The sequence below is a fragment of the Ovis aries genome, chromosome 25 (assembly GCF_016772045.2).
Source record: "Ovis aries strain OAR_USU_Benz2616 breed Rambouillet chromosome 25, ARS-UI_Ramb_v3.0, whole genome shotgun sequence".
In the NCBI taxonomy this organism is placed as follows: domain Eukaryota; kingdom Metazoa; phylum Chordata; class Mammalia; order Artiodactyla; family Bovidae; genus Ovis; species Ovis aries.
The window spans coordinates 34,578,076-34,599,164 of NC_056078.1; the positions used below are offsets into that span (position 1 = coordinate 34,578,076).

Here is a 21,089-nt window from a genome sequence, read left to right on the forward strand (position 1 = left end):
GACCCCTTCCAGGGCCTGAAACTGGGCTCTTGTCTAACACTCAGAAATGAATTGTCCAAGGAGACACATGCGCTGACAAAGCAAGAGATTTTATTGGCAAAGGGCACCCGGTGGAGAGCAGTAGGGTAAGAAGCCATGCTTAATAAGTCTGTAATCTAATTTTCTGCTGATGGGTCACTGTGTTCCCTCCCTGTAGTTTGGTCTGAGGCCATTCTATGGTAGGGGTAATGGTGACCTCCTCCAAAAGGATTTATGCCAGCACACTGTGCCTCCCAGCACTGTTGGAGACAAGTGCCCCTGACCTCGTGAAAGGCCTCTGTCAACCCATGCCTCTGCCAGGAATTCCCAAACACTCACAGGCAAGTCTGGCTCAGTCTCTTATGCGGTCAGTGCTCCTTTCTCCTGATTCTTGGTATGCAGATGCTTTTGTTTGTATCCTCCAAGAGTCTGTTTCCCAGTCCTGTAGAAGTTCTGTAATCAAATTCTGCTTACTATCAAAGTCAGATTCCCTGGGGATACTCAGTTGCTTTGCCAGATCCCTAGGTTAGAAGTCTGTTGTAGGGCCTAGAACTTTGGCAACAGTGTGAGAACTTCCTTGGTATAATTGTTCTACAGTTTAAAAGAAATTATAATTAAGTTTTATCATGGAGGTGCTAATTACCACTACAATAGAAGTCAAATCAGTTCAGTTCAGTCGCTCAGTCGTGTCCAACTCTTTGCGACCCCATGAATCGCAGCACGCCAGGCCTCCCTGTCCATCACCAACTCCCAGAGTTCACTCAGACTCACGTCCATCGAGTCAGTGATGCCATCCAGCCATCTCCTCCTCTGTCGTCCCCTTCTCCTCCTGCCCCCAATCCCTCCCAACATCAGTCTTTTCCAGTGAGTCAACTCTTTGCATGAGGTGGCCAAAGTACTGGAGCTTCAGCTTTAGCATCATTCCTTCCAAAGAAATCCCAGGGCTGATCTCCTTCAGAATGGACTGGTTGGATCTCTTTGCAGTCCAAGGGACTCTCAAGAGTCTTCTCCAACACCACAGTTCAAAAGCCACAGTTCAATTCTTGGGCGCTCAGGCTTCTTCACAGTCCAACTCTCACATCCATACATGACCACAGGAAAAACCATAGCCTTGATGAGACGGACCTTAGTTGGCAAAGTAATGTCTCTGCTTTTGAATATACTATCTAGGTTGGTCATAACTTTTCTTCCAAGGAGTAAGCGTCTTTTAATTTCATGGATGCAGTCACCATCTGCAGTGATTTTGGAGCCCCCCAAAATAAAGTCTGACACTGTTTCTATTGTTTCCCATCTATTTCCCATGAACTGATGGGACTGGATGCCATGATCTTCGTTTTCTGAATGTTGAGCTTTAAGCCAACTTTTTCACTCTCCACTTTCACTTTCATCAAGAGGCTTTTTAGTTCCTCTTCACTTTCTGCCATAAGGGTGGTGTCATCTGCATTTCTGAGGTGATTGATATTTCTCCTGGCAATCTTGATTCCAGCTTGTGCTTCTTCCAGCCCAGCGTTTCTCCTGATGTACTCTGCATAGAAGTTAAATAAGCAGGGTGACAATATACAGCCATGACGTACTCCTTTTCCTATTGGGAACCAGTCTGTTGTTCCATGTCCAGTTCTAACTGTTGCTTCCTGACCTGCATACAGATTTCTCAAGAGGCAGGTTAGGTGGTCTGGTATTCCCATCTCTTTCAGAATTTTCCACAGTTTATTGTGATCCACACAGTCAAAGGCTTTGGCATAGTCAATAAAGCAGAAATAGATGTTTTCCTGGAACTCTTTTGCTTTTACCATGATCCAATGGATGTTGGCAATTTGATCTCCAGTTCCTCTGCCTTTTCTAAAACCAGCTTGAACATCAGGGAGTTCATGGTTCACGTATTGCTGAAACCTGGCTTGGAGAATTTTGAGCATTACTCAACTAGCATGTGAGATGAGTGCAATTGTGCGGTAGTTTGAGCATTCTTTTGCATTGCCTTTCTTTGGAATTGGAATGAAAACTGACCTCTTCCAGTCCTGTGGCCACTGCTGAGTTTTCCAAATTTGCTGGCATATTGAGTGCAGCACTTTCACAGCATCATCTTTCAGGATCTGAAACAGCTCAACTGGAATTCCATCACCTCCACTAGCTTTGTTCATAGTGATGCTTTCTAAGGCCCTCTTGACTTCACATTCAAGATGTCTGGTTCTAGTCATATTACAATCTGTAAATACATCAAATTAATAGGTGCCACATCTTGGGCTTCCCTGGTGACTCAGAGGGTAAAGAATCTGCCTGAAGTGTGGGATACCAGTGTTCAGTCCCTGGGCTGGGAAATCCCCCTGTAGGAGGGCATGGCGACCCACACCAGTATAAAAGCCTGGAGAATCCACAAGGACAGAGGAGCCTGGCGGGTTACAGTCCATGAAGTCACAAAGAATCACACATGACTGAGCAACTAAGTACAGCACAATATGCTGTACATCTTAAATATATACAATCCTGTATGTCAAGTATTATTTAATTAAAAAAAAAGAAATGTTTGCATTCCAGGAACCAGAATCCAAGTATGCTTGAATTTCTTTCATTATCTCTCAGGATCAAGGTGAAGAGACAATCTGGGCTAGCAATTCTGACTCAATATGTTATATCAGTTATTTTGCTAAACATTTTTTGCATGTTATATCACACAATGTGAGGGATTAAATAAAAATAAATTTGTTTGTATCTTCTACCAGTGGAGGAAAGCTTGGTTTGGTGCATTCCCTGATGGGGACCTGGACTGGATATTCATCTCACAGTAGAGAATGAAGTCACATGAGGACATTGTATAGAATGTAAGCAACAGGGTGAATTTGATAATGGGATGTTGTCCTTGATGACTATAGTCAACACTAGAGAATAATGAACAATATATACTATGGGGACTCTGGATAATATAATACCCATGCTCCTAGTTTTGAGACCAGGATTCCTTTTTTGCACTCCTGTTTCTGATAGATGTGATACAGGACAGCTTACGGACTGCTAGAATAATTTTTGAATGGAATACTCACTATAAAAAAGGGGAAAAAATTTAATGCCTCTATGATCAAAGAGACAGCTAGAAAGAAAATGGTTAATCTAGGAGAAGCCATATTCCAAATACCAACAACTAAATTAAAGCAACCTATTAGAGATCAAGTTTTTTACAAATGTTATAGTTCCCAGTAAGCTATGGGGAAGCTTCCTTGGTGGTCCAGTGGTTAAGATTCCACACTTGCAATGCAACAGATACTATACTGGTTCCATTCTTGGTTAGGAACTAGGATCCTACCACACCTCATTCCATGGCCAAAAACAAAAGAAGGAAACCAATAAGCTATAGGTTACGGGGACTTCAAACTGAGGATACAGTGAGGAGAAGATTTTTCTTTTTTTCAGCTATACCACGTGGCTTATGGAATCTCAGTTCCCTGATCAGGAATTGAACCCAGGCCACAGCTATGAAACCCAGGAATCCTAACCACTGGGCTACCAGTGAACTCCCCCAAAGATGTTTTTCTCTTGTTTGCCCTCAGGATGTCTGAGACAGCATTTACTCAAATTCTTGTAATTAATGTTCATCCCTTGGGAACACATGTGGCCAGAGGTGGAGGAGTGGTACAGGCTCTTTTGAATGGATGGTCAAGAAGGAAAATGAATAAAATAATGAGGGATTAGGCTGGTTGGGCATGTGGTTTATTCTTTTATTTCTTATCTCCAAGGTATACTTGTGCTGAAGACCACCACTCTGGTGAGTTCTGAAGTATGTGATTATGAAACAGAGGTAACAAGGTAACATTGGTTGCCAGGATCTTAGGCTTGAGGAGTCTACGGGCCCATACAGACCCTGCCCCAAATCCACCCTCTCCTACCCCTTGGGATAACCTAATCATCTCAGGTCTTTGACCTTCTGCTTGGTTGCAGTTGAGACACAATTATACCTGGTAGAGAACTGATGTTTTCCAAAAATAGGAAGATAGTGGTTTGGGGGTATATCTGAGTCTCTGGAAGAGTCATTTGTATCCAAAAAACTATGATTCTGCTTCAGCTGGCTTGCAAGACCCTGCGTTCTTCTGCATGAAGGGAAAGGAAATTCATCCTCATTAGAAGGGCACCTTTCCTGATACAGCCTGAAAGAAGAGTTCTGATTCTAGGCTCGGGTGCTTTTCATCTGGACTTGGTGGCTGCTGATGTATGAGCATCTGTCCATAAGAGATGCACTTCTGGTTAAATCAAGTGGCACATACGCTGAAGGCATTAATGACTAAACCAGGAAATCCATCTGAGCCAGAGAAGGTGATTTTTCCTTTGGATCTCAGCTCTCAGCAGACAGGGGGAAAGTTTCAAGGAATGCCTGTATTCCTGAGGACTTGAGTACTCTGGGTAGTGAAGAGGAGGCGAATCACTATTTTCCCTAAGACTCAGAAAAGTGGGAGATAATAGGATGTCAATTTTAAGGAAACTAATGGGCAAGCAAAGTAAATGTATATGAGGTGCACTCAAATTCTAGCCGACCAATGGAGAAGCCACTCCTAGCCTCGTGTGGACAGTTGCTCTGAATTTGCACCCAGTTTGCAAGGACCAGATGGTAGGTATAAATCGAACCCCCAAGATTTGGCCTCAGAGACATTGTCCTGTGCCTGACAGGTCAGGGCGGGAAACAGAGCTGGAATCTTACTTCTTCTGATGTTCATTCTCCTTTTTCCTGCCTGTGTCATGGTTTTGGAAGCAAAGAGCTCAACACCCAGAACAGAGCAGGAGTGGGTCTCTCAATGCTCTGGCAGAAGGCCCCAATGCCAGACCTCCACTAACAGTTCCCTGAGACCAAAACCAAAGGAACCTGCCTATTGCTGTTGTGCTGGACTTCACAGGCCTTCATGCCTTGTAGATGACCTGCTTTAAGAGTGGAAAAAAAGTGAAAGACAGCAACAAAGACATCAATGGTTATTGGACAGGGCATCTTACATGTCCGAAACAGAATGTCCTAGAGCAATTTGCCACCGTTTACAGCAGGTAGGAAATGGCAGCAATTTTTGACTTTGGGGGAGAAGTGTCAAAGTATCAGCCTACCATTTATAGGAGGATCTGATGTCAGTTGGGCTTATCTGTTACCAGAGAAACCTGCAGCTAGGGCAGCAGCCAGCATGTAGGTGGTTACTAATTAAGCCTTATATTTAAGAGGACTGGATAGTCCTGTGAGTGGAGCAAGGACTAGTTGAGCAGGAGGGGTAGAAAGAGCAAGAGAACCGCCATCTTGAATGGGCTGACTATACAGTCCATCCTTACACAGCCTGAATGACCCTTACTCTCTTGGTCCACCCCTCTTCCACAGTATTCCTGGCCTCAGGTATATATGGGTACACCACAATCAGATACCACAAATGCAACACAGACAACCACAGCTAGTGAATACTGAGAGTCCAAAAGGTAGGTAACCTTTGGAGACAGGCATTTATCAGGTCAATTTTTCATGGAATTCCTGAGGACAACAACAGCATATCGCTCTAGACACAGGCATCAGACTCATGTTGCACTATCTGCACACATGCCCATTGTTGCCCTATCTATCTGCAAACAGGCTCCCTCCACTTAGACTAGACATGAAATATAAGATGTCTAACAGGCTCGATGCAGGGAAGATCATGACCATTAAGTAAAATACAAATAGTAACATCATTCTGACATAATAACACCCTTGACTATGATTATTGTTCTGGGCCACATTACCATTAAGCTTGTCCAACCTCAGTCCACACAGCCAGTGTCAAACACTGGAGAGGGGGTGTAACAGATCACAGGGTTAATATAATGGTGCCTTTCTCTAGTAAGAGGCCTAGACTAATTTTGTAGGCATCTTACATAGGCCCAGATGAAACTTGCAAGTCCCTTTCTAGTTTTAATCCCCATAGGGCTGCAAATCCAAAGCACTGGGGACTTCCCTGCCAGTCCTAGAGCCATTTACAATGTGTTCCCCTGGGGGTACACCCTGTGACAAGGCCAAGATGAATTATTCTCCTGACAAGTAGTTGGCAATGACCTTGGGTGGTCAACAGTTGAGCTGTGATGATGTCAACTAGTTTGCCTCTTGGTTAACTTGGCAAAAGCCAGGGATGATTGCTCCTGGAATATTTAGTTACAAATTCATGTGGCTCAAGTTAGCCTCCTGGTCCACAGGTTGAGAAAGTGGGTTTCTTGTTTCAGTTAAGTAGTCCACTCATCCTTCTATTAGCCCGGCAGCAGCAGGGCTGTAGGGCAGGTGGAACTCCAGTCTGTGGCATTTTTATTGGCCCATTCCTAAACTTCATAACTGCACAAGTGGGTTTTTTTGCATTGTTCAACAATTTGTATAGGCCTGCTCTATAAGCTTCCACCTGTTGCAAAGCACTGTAGATCTGCCAAGCAGCTCCCAGCTCTTTCCTAGCTTTCCTAGTGTCGAGCATTAATGTTGAGATGAGGAGGAAGAGAAGTGGGCACAGCAGGTGCTTGCTCTTGGACTCAGAAGAGGCAGTCTGCTTTTGCAAGAGCTATAGGTCATTGTCAACTTGCTGGTCTTCTCTGGACCTTGGATTCCTGGACATCTGTGAAACACGGACACTGATGCTGCCACTTTACTCACAGGGCTTCAGTGAGGTCCTGATAGGATCTTGGGCTGAGGGTGCTCTAATGTGTGTTTATTGCCATGAACATCAGTGGCAGGTGTCCAGAACCCAGGTGGAGGTAAAATCGACTGAGTCCACAGGGCAAAAATTTATCTTTCTTTTCTCTGGAAACTGGCACTAGGACTTCAGGTTACAGGGCAGGTATAAAGAACCAATGGTGGCCCAGGAACTCTAATTTGCCTGGACCTTCTGAGCCCTAGAGAGAGCAACTGTAAGTGTCTCTATTATTGCCTCTCAATTTGTTTTCCAGTATCCAGTGAATATCTCCCTGCCTATGTGGCTGGTTTATCCTACTGGTGTTGAGGAAAGCAGGGTCTGTGTAGCTGTTCCAGTCTAGAAGGGTCAATGCTAGTGGTGGGAGCAAATGGGGTAATAGGGGATGCTCTTCACTCTGTTCCCTTTGTTTGGTGGAAGATGTGTTTCCTGGACTGGGGGTGGGGCAGGCGGGGGAGGTGAGTTGGATATGACATCCACCAGATCTCTGATGCCATTGTCTAGAAGTCCCTGTGGAAAATGCAATTCATTGTCCTCTTGGAAGGAAGACTTCTCTGACCTATTAAACTTTTCCACCCCACTACCTCAGCCTGCCTGGCGACCCTCTATTCTCTGCACAGGTCCCTCAGGCTTTCTTAGAGCCTCTGCAAAGCCCATGAGCACCTTCCATGGTCAAAACTTTACAGTTTCTAGCTGAGGGAAGAAAAAAATCCCAACAGTAGGAGTGACCTATGTCCTATACCCACCCCTGATCTCACTTATCTCTTGAGTCCCTTTCTGATGGTAACCGGAAGCTCTATTGGACATCTGTTCTTTACTTCCCTAAAACCAGCCTTCTGCTAACTGCACCTATCTATCATGTCCCTTCCTCCAAGAGGCCCCTGTCCCAACTCCTCACAGGAGGTTTGGACAGGACTCTAGGTATGCCAGGGACTTTCCTCATGGAGCCTAGGAATGACAAATCCTGGTAAACATAGTCATATCCCCATCCTTTGCTCAGGACAGACATCACAAAACATTCAGGACCAGGGCTTCTTTTGGACAGACAGCACTGCAGAGCCCAGTACTAGTCAGTCTGGAACAGCAAGTAAGAGGAAGCCAGTCTGCATTGTCAGAGCTAAGCCAATCACCTTACTGGTACAGAAAGGGAGAAGGAAGTCCACGGAGGGAAGGTTCCCTCCCAAGGGCACTCAGGGAGTCCTTCCAGATGTGACATTTGGCCTTGGTGAGGAATTCTACATCTTGGTCACATTTCCCCTGGCAAGGATGACCAGCCCAAAGAGGGATGACACAGAGCATCTGAGAGTAGATTCATGCTGCTGGCAGACCAGGTCAGAGGTCCAGCTGGTCTGCTCATGTCCTCCCTGGCCAGACTGAATCCCATCTTTCTCTAAACTGCGTTTGGAGCCCTGCTGCTCTTTTCCCCAGAGGATGGGAGAAGAGATGGGGGAAGGGCTTCTCCTGACCTCAAGAGGCTGGGCCAGCCTTAATCCACATCCTCAGATCAAGAGCACACCCTCTTTCTGTTCATCTGTCTATGACAGGCTTCTTCTCCCTCTCTGCATGCTGCTCCTGCTCACACAGTCCCAGAATTCCCAGGGAGAAGAAATGGATGTCTATTCTGAGAAGTACTGACTGATCCCTGCACCGTGGCTGTGTCCCCTGACAGTGGATAGCTTTTGTGGTTGTGATGGACAAGATGGGAAAACAGGCCCCCAGGGGAAGAAGGGGGATCCAGGTAGAGCTGAGACCATGGGCTTGTCCTGGTGGGAAGGGGTGGGCACTGGAGTTGTAACCAACCCAGAAACTCTCAGTCTTTTACTGTGGAAGCCTTATAGATGGTCTTCCTAAATGGGTGGGTTTCACCCAGATTTTGAGCCCACCTAAAACACGGATTTATTGGTTGGCGAAGATTGGCTGTCCCAAGCCTCTGGCTCCATCAGCAGCTGTCCCGATTTCTCCCCTAGAATCTTCTGACTCCAACTACCCAAGAAATGCTCAAATAGTGAGTAAAAGAGTGGAACTTGGACTTCTGTGCTCCAGAACTTAACTGTTGTCCATTTAGAGTAACTGGTACCTCTGCAGGTTGTTAAAGATTTTTCATATTTAATTAAGCTCTTAGACTGAAGTTGAAGAAAGTAGGGAAAACCACTAGACAATTCAGGTATGACCTAAATCAAATACCTTATGATCATATAGTGGAAGTGACAAATAGAGTCAAGGGATTAGATCTGATAGAGTGCCTGAAGAACTATGGAGGGAGGTTCGTGACGTTGTACAGGAGACAGTGATCAAGACCATCCCCAAGAAAAATAAGTGCAAAATGGCAAAATGGTTGTCTGAGAAGGCCTTACAAATAGCGGAGAAAAGAAGAGAAGCAAAAGGCAAAGGAGAAAAGGAAAGATATACGCATATGAATTCAGAGTTCCAAAGAATAGCAAGGAGAGATAAGAAAGCCTTCCTCAGTGATCAATGCAAAGAAATAGAGGAAAACAGTAGTATGGGAAAGACTAGAGATCTCTTCAAGAAAATTAGAGATACCAAGGGAACATTTCACACAAAGATGGGCATGATAAACAACAGAAATGGTATGGACCTAACAGAAGCAGAAGATATCAAGAAGAGGTGGCAAGAATACACAGAATAATGATACACAATGATCTCCATGACCCAGATAACCACCTTGGTGTGATCACCCACCTAGAGCCAGACATCCTGGAATGTGAAGTCAAGCAGGCCTTAGGAAGCATCACTATGAATAAAGCTAATGGAAGTGATGGAATTCCAGTTGAGCTATTTCAAATCCTGAAAGATGATGCTGTGAGAGTGTTGCACTCAATATGCCAGCAAATTCAGAAAACTCAGCAGTGGCCACAGGCCTGGAAAATGTCAGTTTTCATTCCAGTCCCAAAGAAAGGCAATGCCAGAGAAAGCTCAAACTACCGCACAATTGCACTCATCTCACACGCTAGTAAAGTAATGCTCAAAATTTTCCAAGCCAGACTTCAACAGTACATGAACCATGAACTTCCAGATGTCCAAGCTGGATTTAGAAAAGGCAGAGGAATCAGAGATCAAATTGCCAATATCTGTTGGATCATCAAAAAAGTACAAGTTCCAGAAAAGCATCTACTTCTGCTTTACTGATTATGACAAAGCCTTTGACTCTGTGGATCACAACAACTGTGAAAAATTCTTAAAGAGGTGGGAATACCAGGCCACCTGACCTGCCTCCTGAGAAATCTGTATGCAGGTCAAGAAGCAACAGCTAGAACCAGACATGGAACGACAGTCTGGTTCTAAATCAGGAAAAGTGTACATCAGGGCTATATATTGTCACCCTGCTTATTTAACTTATGCAGAGGACAGCATGTGAAATCTAGGCTGGATGAAGCACAAGCAGGAAAATGATTGCCAGGAGAAATATCAACAACCTCAGATATGCAACAACCTCAGATATACCACCCTAATGGCAGAAAGTGTAGAGGAACTAAAGACCCTCTTGATGAAAGTGAAAGAGGAGAGTGAAAAAATTGGCTTAAAACTCAACATTCAGAAAACTAAGATCATGGCATCTGGTCCCATCACTTCATGGCAAATAGATGGGGAAACAACAGAAACAGTGAGAGACTTCATTTTTCTGGGCTCCAAAATCACTGCAGGTGGTGACCACAGCCATGAAATTAAAAGACACTTGCTCCTTGGAAGAAAAGCTCTGACAAATCTAGACAGCATATTAAAAAGCAGAGACATCACTTTGCCAACAAAAGTCCATATAGTTAAGGCTATGGTTTTTCCACTAGTCATGTATGGATGTGAGAGTTGGACTATAAAGAAAGCTGAGCACCAAAGAATCAGTGCTGTTGAACTGTGGTATTGGAGAAGACTCTTGGCAGTCCCTTGGACAGCAAGGAGATCCAACCAGTCCATCCTAAAGGAGATCAGTCCTGAATATTCACTGGAAGTGCGATGCTGAAGCTGAAACTCCAATACTTTGGCCACCTAATGTGAAGAACTGGCTCATTTGAAAAGACACTGATGCTGGGAAAGATTGAAGGTGAGAGGAGAAGGGGACAACAGAGGATGAGATGGTTGAATGGCATCACTGACTCGATGGACATGAGTTTGCGTAAGCTCCGGGAGTTGGTGATGGACAGGGAGGCCTGGCGTGTTGCAGGTTATGAGATTGCAAAGAGTTGGACATGGCTGAGTGACTGAACTGAACTGAGCTGAACTCCATGATGAGTGAGAAAGGATGAGGCACTGTGGCCCCATACTCAAGCCTGAATAAAAGGATTTTCCCTAAATACATTACAGAGAGAAAGAAAGGGACCTTATATTTCATAGTCTAGTCCTGTGCTTAGGAGTTCACTTGAGTAGTTTATACAATCCGACCAAAAGTCTAACAAGTGATGCATTAATCTCATTTGATCGGGAAGAAAATTGTGATACAATGATGCTATGTGAAACCCAACCTAGATGGTGAAAGGACATGGCTTTCTTTATCAGACACATCTGTGTATGTCTGATAGCTCTTTCTCCACAGCAGAGGCCCCTAGGGCAAACTATTCAGTGTCTCTGAGTCTCAGTTTGCTCATCTATGGATGGAAATATTAGGACCACAGACAGATAAATAATTGAGCCAAGCCTTCATTTTTTTTTTTTTTTTTTTGTGAGGTTTCAGGGTAAAGTCACATCCTCTTGCTGTACCAATTAGGTGGATTCTCCTGAGGTTTCCTAAAATACAGCTTATTAAGGGAAGTGTCTGAGAAACACTGACCCACAGCAGAAGATCTGGGTGTTACTGGCGAGAAGTGAGAATTCAATAAACCAACGAGTACGAGGGGACCACCATGGCACTGAACCAGGGCTGTGGAGGGATCAACTGAGGTCCTTATCTTTTTTTGGTTTGCATTTTAGCTGTAGAGGAAAGAAGCGAATAACATTTAAGCTGCAAAGAATACACAATATCCCCAGGCTTTGTAGGATAAGAGACAAGTATCTCTCCTTTACAGACAGAAAGTCGTTCCCAGCATTAATGAATGGAGCCGTGATAAGGATGCCAAGAAGTGATCTCAATAGTGGGGCGGTATTCAAGGTACCAGTTCCCTCTAGCTCCCAGGGGGTCCTGAATTGAATCCCGGGGCAGGGGAGGGGTGGGGACTTTCCCTACAGTGGCCCTCAGCTACATGGTGTACCCCAGACCTCTCTTTCCTGTGCTTTCCAAGCCTGGCCTTGGGTTGGTGCTTGGAGAGAGAACAGTGCACAGTCGGGCCAAGACCAGGCTCCACACTGGCTCCCCAGATCCAGGCACCGGTTCCTTCAATGGTGACAGGTCTGGGAATTTCCTGGAGATCCCAGCATCCTCAGATCCTGACCAGCAGGGCTGGGTGGGGCCAGAGTCTGCACTGGGGATGACCTCCCCCACAGATTCTGACACACATGTTCCCAAGAACCTGATGTAAAGGACAAGATGAGCCTGAGAGGAGAGACCCTTGAGCAGAGGTAGAGGGGGGTGCTGGGTCACTTGGTGATGCCCCAGACATGTCGTGCAGGGCCAATAACACCTGGACCCTGCTTGGGGGGCTGTATTTCCAGGGACAATTCCTTCTTTCCTCAGTGCCTCTGAGATTGCTGCCCAGAAGGATTCAGTGCCAGAGTGCCTCCTGGGGTGCACATCTCCCCTGGGAGTGAAACTCACGTCCCACAGTATCTCCTAACCTCAACCCCTGCTGATCTCTCTGAGCTCATTTCCTTCCCTCCTCCCACACTCCCCAGACTCTGACCACACTGGCTCCTTGTTGGTCCCTGAGCACGCACATCCCCCTGCCTCCCCAGGGCCCTGTCCTCGCTCTGAGCATGCACATCCCCATGGCTCACTCCTCACCCCCTTCACAGCTTCACTCATAGACTCCCTCTCTGGCCATCCTATTTAGAAGACACCCCCGCCAATACGCTATGCTTTAATTTACCTCTGTAGCACTTATTCTGATCTGATGAATTACCATCTGTTGTACATTTTAATTTTTATTATCTATTTCTATGTAGCTGAGTTTAAGTTCTGTGAGGAAGGGATGTGGCTTATGTCTGCTTTTTTTTCACTAGTATAATCTCAGCATTTAGGACAGCACCTTGTACCTAGTAGAAGCTCAGTGAATACTTGTTGGAATAAAAGAATGTAAATGGCCTGGAGATGAGGCATTTTAGTACAGTTAAGGCTGGCCAAATTGCTGGTCCATAAAGCTTCACTTCAGGTGCCAGTAAGCTACAGGGCTAGGACTTCAGGGGATGTGAGGAGGCAAAAATGAGTGCTTGGGAGGCATGGTGATTGCTGCTCAGCAGGATGTTCCTTCCTCCCCCTCAGTGCACCTGTGGCCTCCATGGTTAGTGCACAAGGATGGGCCACCTGTGATGCTCCCCTCTAAGGAGTGACTTCCTTTCCAGGTAGTTGCTGCCACCCAGCCAAGGGGGAGCCCAGGAGGGGCTCATCTGGGAGCCCAGGCATCTCTGCCTGAGCACAGTGCACCACAGTGTCTGGGATGCAGGGCTCAACCTCTGGGCTTCCGTATCGTGCCTAGTGAAGGTTGGAACTAACAGCAGGACACAAGGCCCAGCACAGAGGCTCTCAGCTACACATCAAATGCACCAGTCTCCCCCCACCTGTGCATTCTTGGCCCAAGCAGGCCCGACCTTCTTACTCTGGGAAAATGGTTTCCAAATCTGAAATGTCACCTCTCCTCTCTAAGTCTCTCTAAATCCTCTTCAGCCTTAAAGTCCTGTTTGCTCCAAATGTGTGTGCTCGGATTGAGGATGCTCTGATGGGATGAGGGACATCTCAGGAACTGTTTTCCTTACTTATTACCTGTGCCTCACAGTTTAAAACTTGATGAAAGATTCCTTGCAGATCAGGACCTGGTGCTAACGTGTACCTCCTGCTCAGTGCTAGGCAGAAAGCAATGTTCCACAGATAGTTTCTCAGTGAACAGAGAAATGAAATAACGAGGAAATGAACAAAGAAGTGAATGAACAAGTTAGCAGCACCTGACAGATTTCTTTTGTTGTCTTTTTGCACATGAATGCTTTACTCACAAGAGTAAAAAATGGAAACCACCCAAGTGTCTATCAACGTTTATCCACAGTGTATGATAAACAAAATGTTTTGTGTTCACACTATAGAACATTGCTCAAGCATACAAAGGAATGAAGTACTGGGATGAGCCCCAAGAAGGTCACTCCATGTTCAAAAAGCCAGACACAAAAGGTCATTTTTTTGTATGTATTTATATAAAATATTCAGAATAGATCATTGAGACAGGAAGCAGAATAGTGGAAGCCAGGGCCTGGGAGGAGGCAGCGATGGAGTGATGAACAGGTGTGAGGTTTCCTTTGGGGTTGATGAAATATTTTTGAGTTAAATAGAGGTGGTAGTGGCACAATGTTATGAATGAGCAAAATGACACTGATTTGTACACTTTGAAAAAGCTGATTTTAGGGAATTCGATGGTGGCCCAGTGGTTGGGACTTTGCGTTCTCATTGAGAGGCCCTGGGTTCAATCTCTGGTCAGGGAAAGAAGATTCTGCATGTCGTGCGGCACAGCCAAAAAAAAATTAAAAAGTTAATTTTCTATTATGTGAATTTCATCTCAATGGATCAAGAATAATCAAATTCCCAGAATGGAGTGTAAAATTCTTATATAGGGGTAAATCTCATGTAATTTCAGACTTAGGCAGTTACTTCACAAAAGTAACATGTTTTTAAAAAATGTTTGGTCACTTTTCCAATATAAAAATAATATATGGTCACCAAAGATAAAAAGAAGAAAATCAAGGTGACCTGAATTGTGCCACATAGAAGGAACTTTGTATATGCTGTTCTTATGGGTTTTCCAATAGGTTTTACATGTGCACATACATAAGACATCCAGTCTGTGGATGAAGAGAACCATATTGAATAGATGTTTATAACATCCTTCCATCACTTAATGGTATGTTATAATCTAGTCTATTTTCTGTACTTTAAGAGCATCTTACATAGCTTTTTCTCTTCTTTTTATTAAAATATAAATGACCAAAAATATATTAGTTTCAAGTATACAACATAATGATTTTATGTTTGTATGTATTGTGAAGTGATTGCACAATAAGACATGTCAAAATCCATCAACACACATAGTTACAATTTGTGTGTGTGTGATGAGGACTTTAAAAATCTACTCCCTAAGCAACTTTTAAGCATGCAACCCAGTATTATTAACTATAGTAACCTTGCTGTACCTTGCATTCCTCTGACTCATTTATTTTATACCAGGAAGTTTGTGCCTTTTGCCTATGTTCATTCATTCTGTTCACTTCCCAACCCCACCTGTAGCAACCATCAATCTATTCTCTGCATCTTTGTGTGTGCTGCTTTTGTTCATTTGTTTTTTAGATTCCAAATATCCTATGATACCTGTATTTTTCTGCCTGACTTATTCCACTTATAACCATTTAAAAGCCCTCAGGGTTTGTCCATGTCATTGCAGATTGCAAGATTCCATTAATTTTTATGGCTGAATAATGTTCCACTGTATATACAAACTGCATTTTCTCCATCCATTCATTGATTCACAGATTCTTAGACTCTAGGCTGCCTCCATATCTTGGCTCCTGTAAACAATGCTGCGATGAACTTGAGAGTTCAATATCTTTTTGAATTAGTGTTTTCATGTTCTTTGCTTAAATACTCAGAGGCAGAATTGCTAGAAAGTATAGTAGACCTATTTTTAATTTTTGAGCAACTTCATACTGTTCTCCACAGTGGCTGTATCAATTTACATTCCCGCTAGGCGCAGTCATATCTACTTCTTGCTACTGCATGGACTATAGCTCATCAGGCGCCTCTGTTCATGGAATTCTCCAGGCAAGAATGCTGGAGTGGGTAGCCATCCCCTTCTCCAGGGGATCTTCCAAACCCAGGGACTGAATTTGGGTCTCGTGTATTACAGGCAAATTCTTTACCTTCTAAGCCACCAGGGAAGCCTACGTTCCCACTAACAGTGCACAAAGATTTTCTTTTCTCCACATTCTCCAACACTGTTATTTGCTATCTTTTTCATCATAGCATTCTAAAGGTATGCAGTGACAGCTCATTGTGCTTTTGATTTATATTCCTCTGGTGATTAGTGTCAGGTGTCATTTCTGACATAAACTTTGGTTCTCAGAAGGTGGAGGGCAGGGGGCCCATGGTCAAGGGTAAAAGCTGACAGACTTACCTATCATAAATACTGTGGCCTTGGGGCAGGAGCAGGTGCATTGTATGCAGGCAGGTGGGTCTTGGTTTGGATCTGCCTCCAACTCTGCAAGCCTGTTTCTTCATCTGTAAATGGGAATATGGACACGCATTTCCTGGATCACCACTGGACCAGTCAGGTGGAGGGGAGTGTCTACACCCTACAGAACCCTGAAGGAATGCCAGGGCCCTGACTCTGCAGGCAGCTGGCTCCTCCTGGGCTGGCATCAGCTTTATGTACATCTCTTTTTTTGTCACAAGTTCACCAGGACTAGGAGGATGAGCAGGAATGCCTGGACCAGCTGGCCCTATTGGGCCTAAGGGGACAATGGCTCTGCTGGAGAACCTGGACTAAAGGGAGACACTGGACCACCTGGTGAGCAGCTGGGCATGGAATGCAGGTGTCTGCAGATGGCGTGCTGCCGCTAGGCCACGGCAGTAGGCATGCCCAGATTCTACTCCAGGAAGGGGAAGGTCATTCTCGAAGTGGCACAGGGTTATTTCAGGGAAGGCTGGAGCTCCTGGGGAGGGTGAAGAGTGAGGGCAACATCTTTAGGAGGAGGCTGCCTGTCTGACTTCTATTATAGCCCCATCTTTTGTGCACTTCCACTTCCAAGGAGGTTCAGTGTCACTGACTTGGCTGGTCCTTTTCCCCAGGGCCTACAGGTATGCCTGGTCCAGCTGGAAGAGAGGCTCTTCCTCCCAGCATGGGACCTGCAGGCACACCAGGCCCCAAAGGAGAACCTGGACCCAAAGGTAGGAGGGTGGTATGTGGCAGGTAAGGGAGGGAGAAGGGAGGGGTGATGTTGGCAGCCCTGGTGGGGACCAGGGTATATGCACAGTGCCTGGAAAGCCTGGAACCTCCACGCCTGGTAGGCCTGGCCTGGGCCTCTCCCCCGACATTCCCACACTGACTGAATTTCCTAGAGGAGACCAAGCAGGCAGGAGCAGTCTCCCAGGTCGCTCTCTTGCTCTCTCACCTGGAGCTGTGGGTGACAAGCTGCACTGCTCAGGAAATGGTACCTGCTGAGTGCACTTTCAGGCATGTTTCTCCAATGTCTTCCTTTCTCAGGAGGAGCAGGTGCCCCAGGCATGCAGGGCTCCCCAGGCCCCGCAGGTCTCAAAGGAGAGAGAGGTGCCCCTGGTGAGCCTGGAGCCCCTGGAAGTGCTGGCATAGAAGATGAGCAATGGTCATGGGGCTGGGCTCACATTCCCTGTGCCCACCACTGCCAGCCACCAGGTCAGAGCTGGCATTACAGGGCAAGAGCCAGCGTTGGGCTCTGGGAACTGTCTGTCTCTAGGGAGAGGGTGGTGCAAGTAGCATGGGCTGTCTGTATCCAGGGAAGGCTGGTTGTTGGGTTGTTCGACAGTGTACGAAGAGGCTGCAAGGAGAGGATCCAGGCACTGAAGAACATTTGTACAGGGGGAGGGTGTATTGCTGGGGGTATGACAGTCCATGTACTGGGGGAGGCGAAAATGCTGGAAAATGTGCCCAGAACACATGCAACGATTCTTTTCTGATTCCAGGGCCTGCTGGAGCCATCAGTCCACAGGGACCTTCAGGTGCCAGGGGCCTCCCAGGACTAAAGGGGGTCAGAGGTGATCATGGAGTAAAGGAGCAAAGGGAGAGACTGTAGTCCCAGGTAAGGAAGCCCTGGAGACCTCCACTAGGGTGTGAGGTAGGGAATAGACCTTCTTCAGCTCAGTCCCTCTTCTCAGGCATCCCCCCTAGTTACAGGTGGGAGTGGAAGCAGGAAAGAATAACAGATGGACAGTGAGGTGGACACTGGTCTTAGCCTCTCTATGACTCACTGGAGGGCAACCTGAGCAGTTTTCCCTTCTGATCTTTGGGACAAGCAAACCTCCCTTCCCAATTCATCAGATAACCTTGAACTTCAAATAACCATGCTACCCCCACCTCCCAAACACACGCGCACACACACACACACACACACACACACACACACACACACACACACAAAAGGAAGTTATACCAGATTCCTAGAATTTGGAATTAAAATGTCATCTGGTTCAGTGTCCGTGAGGTGCAGGGATCTTCTCGGGGGATACTATTTACAAGAGAATCCCATGGGCAGCAGAGGCCAGCTATGTCAGCAGAGGTGGGCCTCCTATGGTTCTGTCCCAACTCCTTACCCTACCCCCAATATGGGTTGCACCTGGACACCCTTCCCTGAGGCCTGAGCTCTGAGTGACCCCAGGCTATGCTGGACCCATCTTCACTCAGCCTCTCTCTTCCGCAAAGATCAGTGCTCTCAGGCATCAGTTTGTGATCTTAGAGGGACAGCGACAATGCCTCCAAAATGTCTCCTCTCAGTATGAGAAAGGTGAGTTCCTAGACCTGACCCTGAGCTGGCACTGAGGGTGGACCTCAGATAGGGTCTGTCTGGGCTTGGCTTGCAGTTTGCTGGGCTGGGTCTAAATTCGACTTGCTGGGGCCATGGCTGGGACTGGACCTAGACCTGGGGTAGGAGTCGGGCTAAGGACAGGGCTGGGACAGAGCTGTGCCCCACGTGCTCCAGGAGCTCAAGTAGATGCACTAGATAAGGAGGAGGATGCGGTCCATGTCATCAGTTCAGCAGAACTTCACTCCAGCCTACTCTGGGTGGATTCCTATGACAGAAAAGGGGACACCCAACCCAGGATGCATTTCTTCCCTCTGTGGGGCCAGGTATGCAAATGCCCAGAGAAGCAGCCACACAGCCCAGGACAGCAGAGAATTCAGACATGATCCTGAGAGTGGGGGTGGGATGTTTCATGTGGGGTTCAAGGCTGCAGGGTCCTGACCCTGGTGTGTGGCCACCAAGTATCTCACCCTAAAGATGCCCTGAAGTCTGGCAGGAGCAGGCTGCCTCCAATATCTGGCCAGTGCTGGACTGTTCCTGCATCTCCTTGGGTACTTAAAGCAGATTCTTCCCTAAGCCTGGATTCTAAGCACACAGAGGCCTCCTGGAGAACACACCTGAGTGCCCTGTGCCCTGGGACTCTACTAACTGTCCCTCCTCCTTCTCTGCTCTCCCTGATGACAGTTTTGAATGCACATCACTTATCAAACCTCTTTGATCAAAAAAAGGAACAGTTTTCTGAAGGAGCCTGGTGGGCTGCAGTCCACGGGGTTGCTGAGAGTCGGACATGACTGAGCAACTTCACTTTCACTTTTCACTTTCATGCTTTGGAGAGGGAAATGGAAACCCACTCCAGTATTCTTCCCTGGAGAATCCCAGGGACAGGGCTGCCTGGTGGGCTGCCGTCTATGGGGTCACCCAGAGTCGGACACGACGAAAGTGACTTAGCAGCAGCAGCAGCAGAGCATAAAGGGGCCTAATTGGGTGAGACAAACGGTTGGCTCCTAAGGACTAAAGTCAACTAAGTGCTGAAGTAGTAGGATGAGAATTTCCAGCAGTTTGTCTTCCTCCTTGCACAAGCTTATCTGCACACCTATTTACTCCTTCATGCAGACTGATACAAACAAAGGAGAACTTAGGCATATGTGTGGGCTGCACGTGTGTACCTAAACACCATAACTCAGTTGACAGCATCTACATACATGAACATACATGCATGCATATGCACACATATCATGATGGACCTTGAGTCGGCCATGTACACCAGATGGACACACGGATATATTCATGCATGCTCATGCACACACACCCAGATGCATGGGATGTAACCAATCATGGCACACAAGCTTGCACTGACCTTGTCCAGGGCTGTCTGGGTGCCATCCTGACTCCGTGGAAAATCTGGTCTCTGATTGCTTGTTGAAGCTACTCAGAGGAAAAGGGCATTGGGCCAGGGTACAGCCTGGGTTCAGAACCAGTCTAGTGAGCCCTCTTAGGAGCCCTAAAGATTTCCATGCAGACCCTGGAGTCAGAGCGGTGTGGATAGGATGGAATAAAAAGAGATACTTAACACGTCACATAGGGCATGCTGTTACGTAATGTACCTCTACCTTAGAAATAAGGACTGAGACTCTGAAAAGGGAAGTGATTTTCCCTTGTCTCCTGGGTTGCCATTGCCAGGGTGGGCTGAACACATGACCTTCTGAGGCCTAGACAGGGCTCTCTCCAAAGCTGATCCCACCCTGCACTCCCACTCCCACATATAGCTCACAGATGCCATCATCCCCTGCCCAGTGGTTCAGGGAGGCTGACTGGCTGTAGCATCACCTGTGAACATACGGAAGCCAACACTGGACTGCCCCCGGTGCAGAGGTGAGCAATTGGCTGCTCTCAGATGCACCCCCGTCCTCCCTTTTCTCCTCACTCCTTCACACAGCACAGAACCGCTCAGACAACTCCACATGCCCAGTCACCATCCAAGGGTGAGAGTGAGCTGCCTGTTTGTTTGGTATTTTCCTCACTCTCAGGAACTGCCCTGGTCTCTACAGTGTCATTTCCCTGCCAAAGCCCTAACTATTTACACATTGATTAAAACCCCAATTCTGGCATACAACAGGGGGAGGAACAGAAAGTGCATATGGGAGTTTAGTGTCGCATACAGTAAGGTCTGATTCTCATCTACATTTGACAGCTGGGCAACTTTGGGCCTCCTAAGTAAGCACCTGAGTTCTGGGGTCCTCACCTGTACCTAGAGACCACGGCACCACTCAGGGCACATCGTGGAGCCAGAGCTGCTCTGAACCAAGTGCCTCACTTTCTTCCCATCTGGTGCCCTGGCACCCGGAAGGGAGGCTGGAGACTCCAGTTGGAACACAAGGCCTAGATGCTGCCACATCCCCAACCTGACTCTCCTCTTCCCCTAGCGGTGCTCTTCCCTGATGGCCGGAGTGTCGGGGAGAAGATCTTCAAGATTTCAGGCTGCCCAGCAGATCTGCACACAGGCCAGGGAACAGTTGCCCTCCCCATGTTCTGCAGCTGAGAACGAGGCCTTGACTCAGCTGGCCACAGCCCAGAACAAGGCTGCTTTCCTGAGCATGACTGACACCAGGAATGAGGGCATCTACCCCACGGGGGAGCTCCTTGTCTATTCTCTCTGGGCGCCCCCATGAGCCCAACAACAGGGTCACTGACAAAGGCCCAGAGAGCTGCATAGAGATCTATCGGGATGGCAGCTAGAACAACAGAGCCTGTGCTGAGATGCGCCTCAGGATCTGTGAGTTCTGA

The 21,089-nt window shown here is 46.7% G+C and overlaps 1 pseudogene; it reads left to right on the forward strand.

The window, feature by feature from the left end:
• Window positions 1-227: 227 nt before the first annotated feature.
• Window positions 228-21,089, forward strand: LOC106990762 (collectin-43-like; annotated as a pseudogene).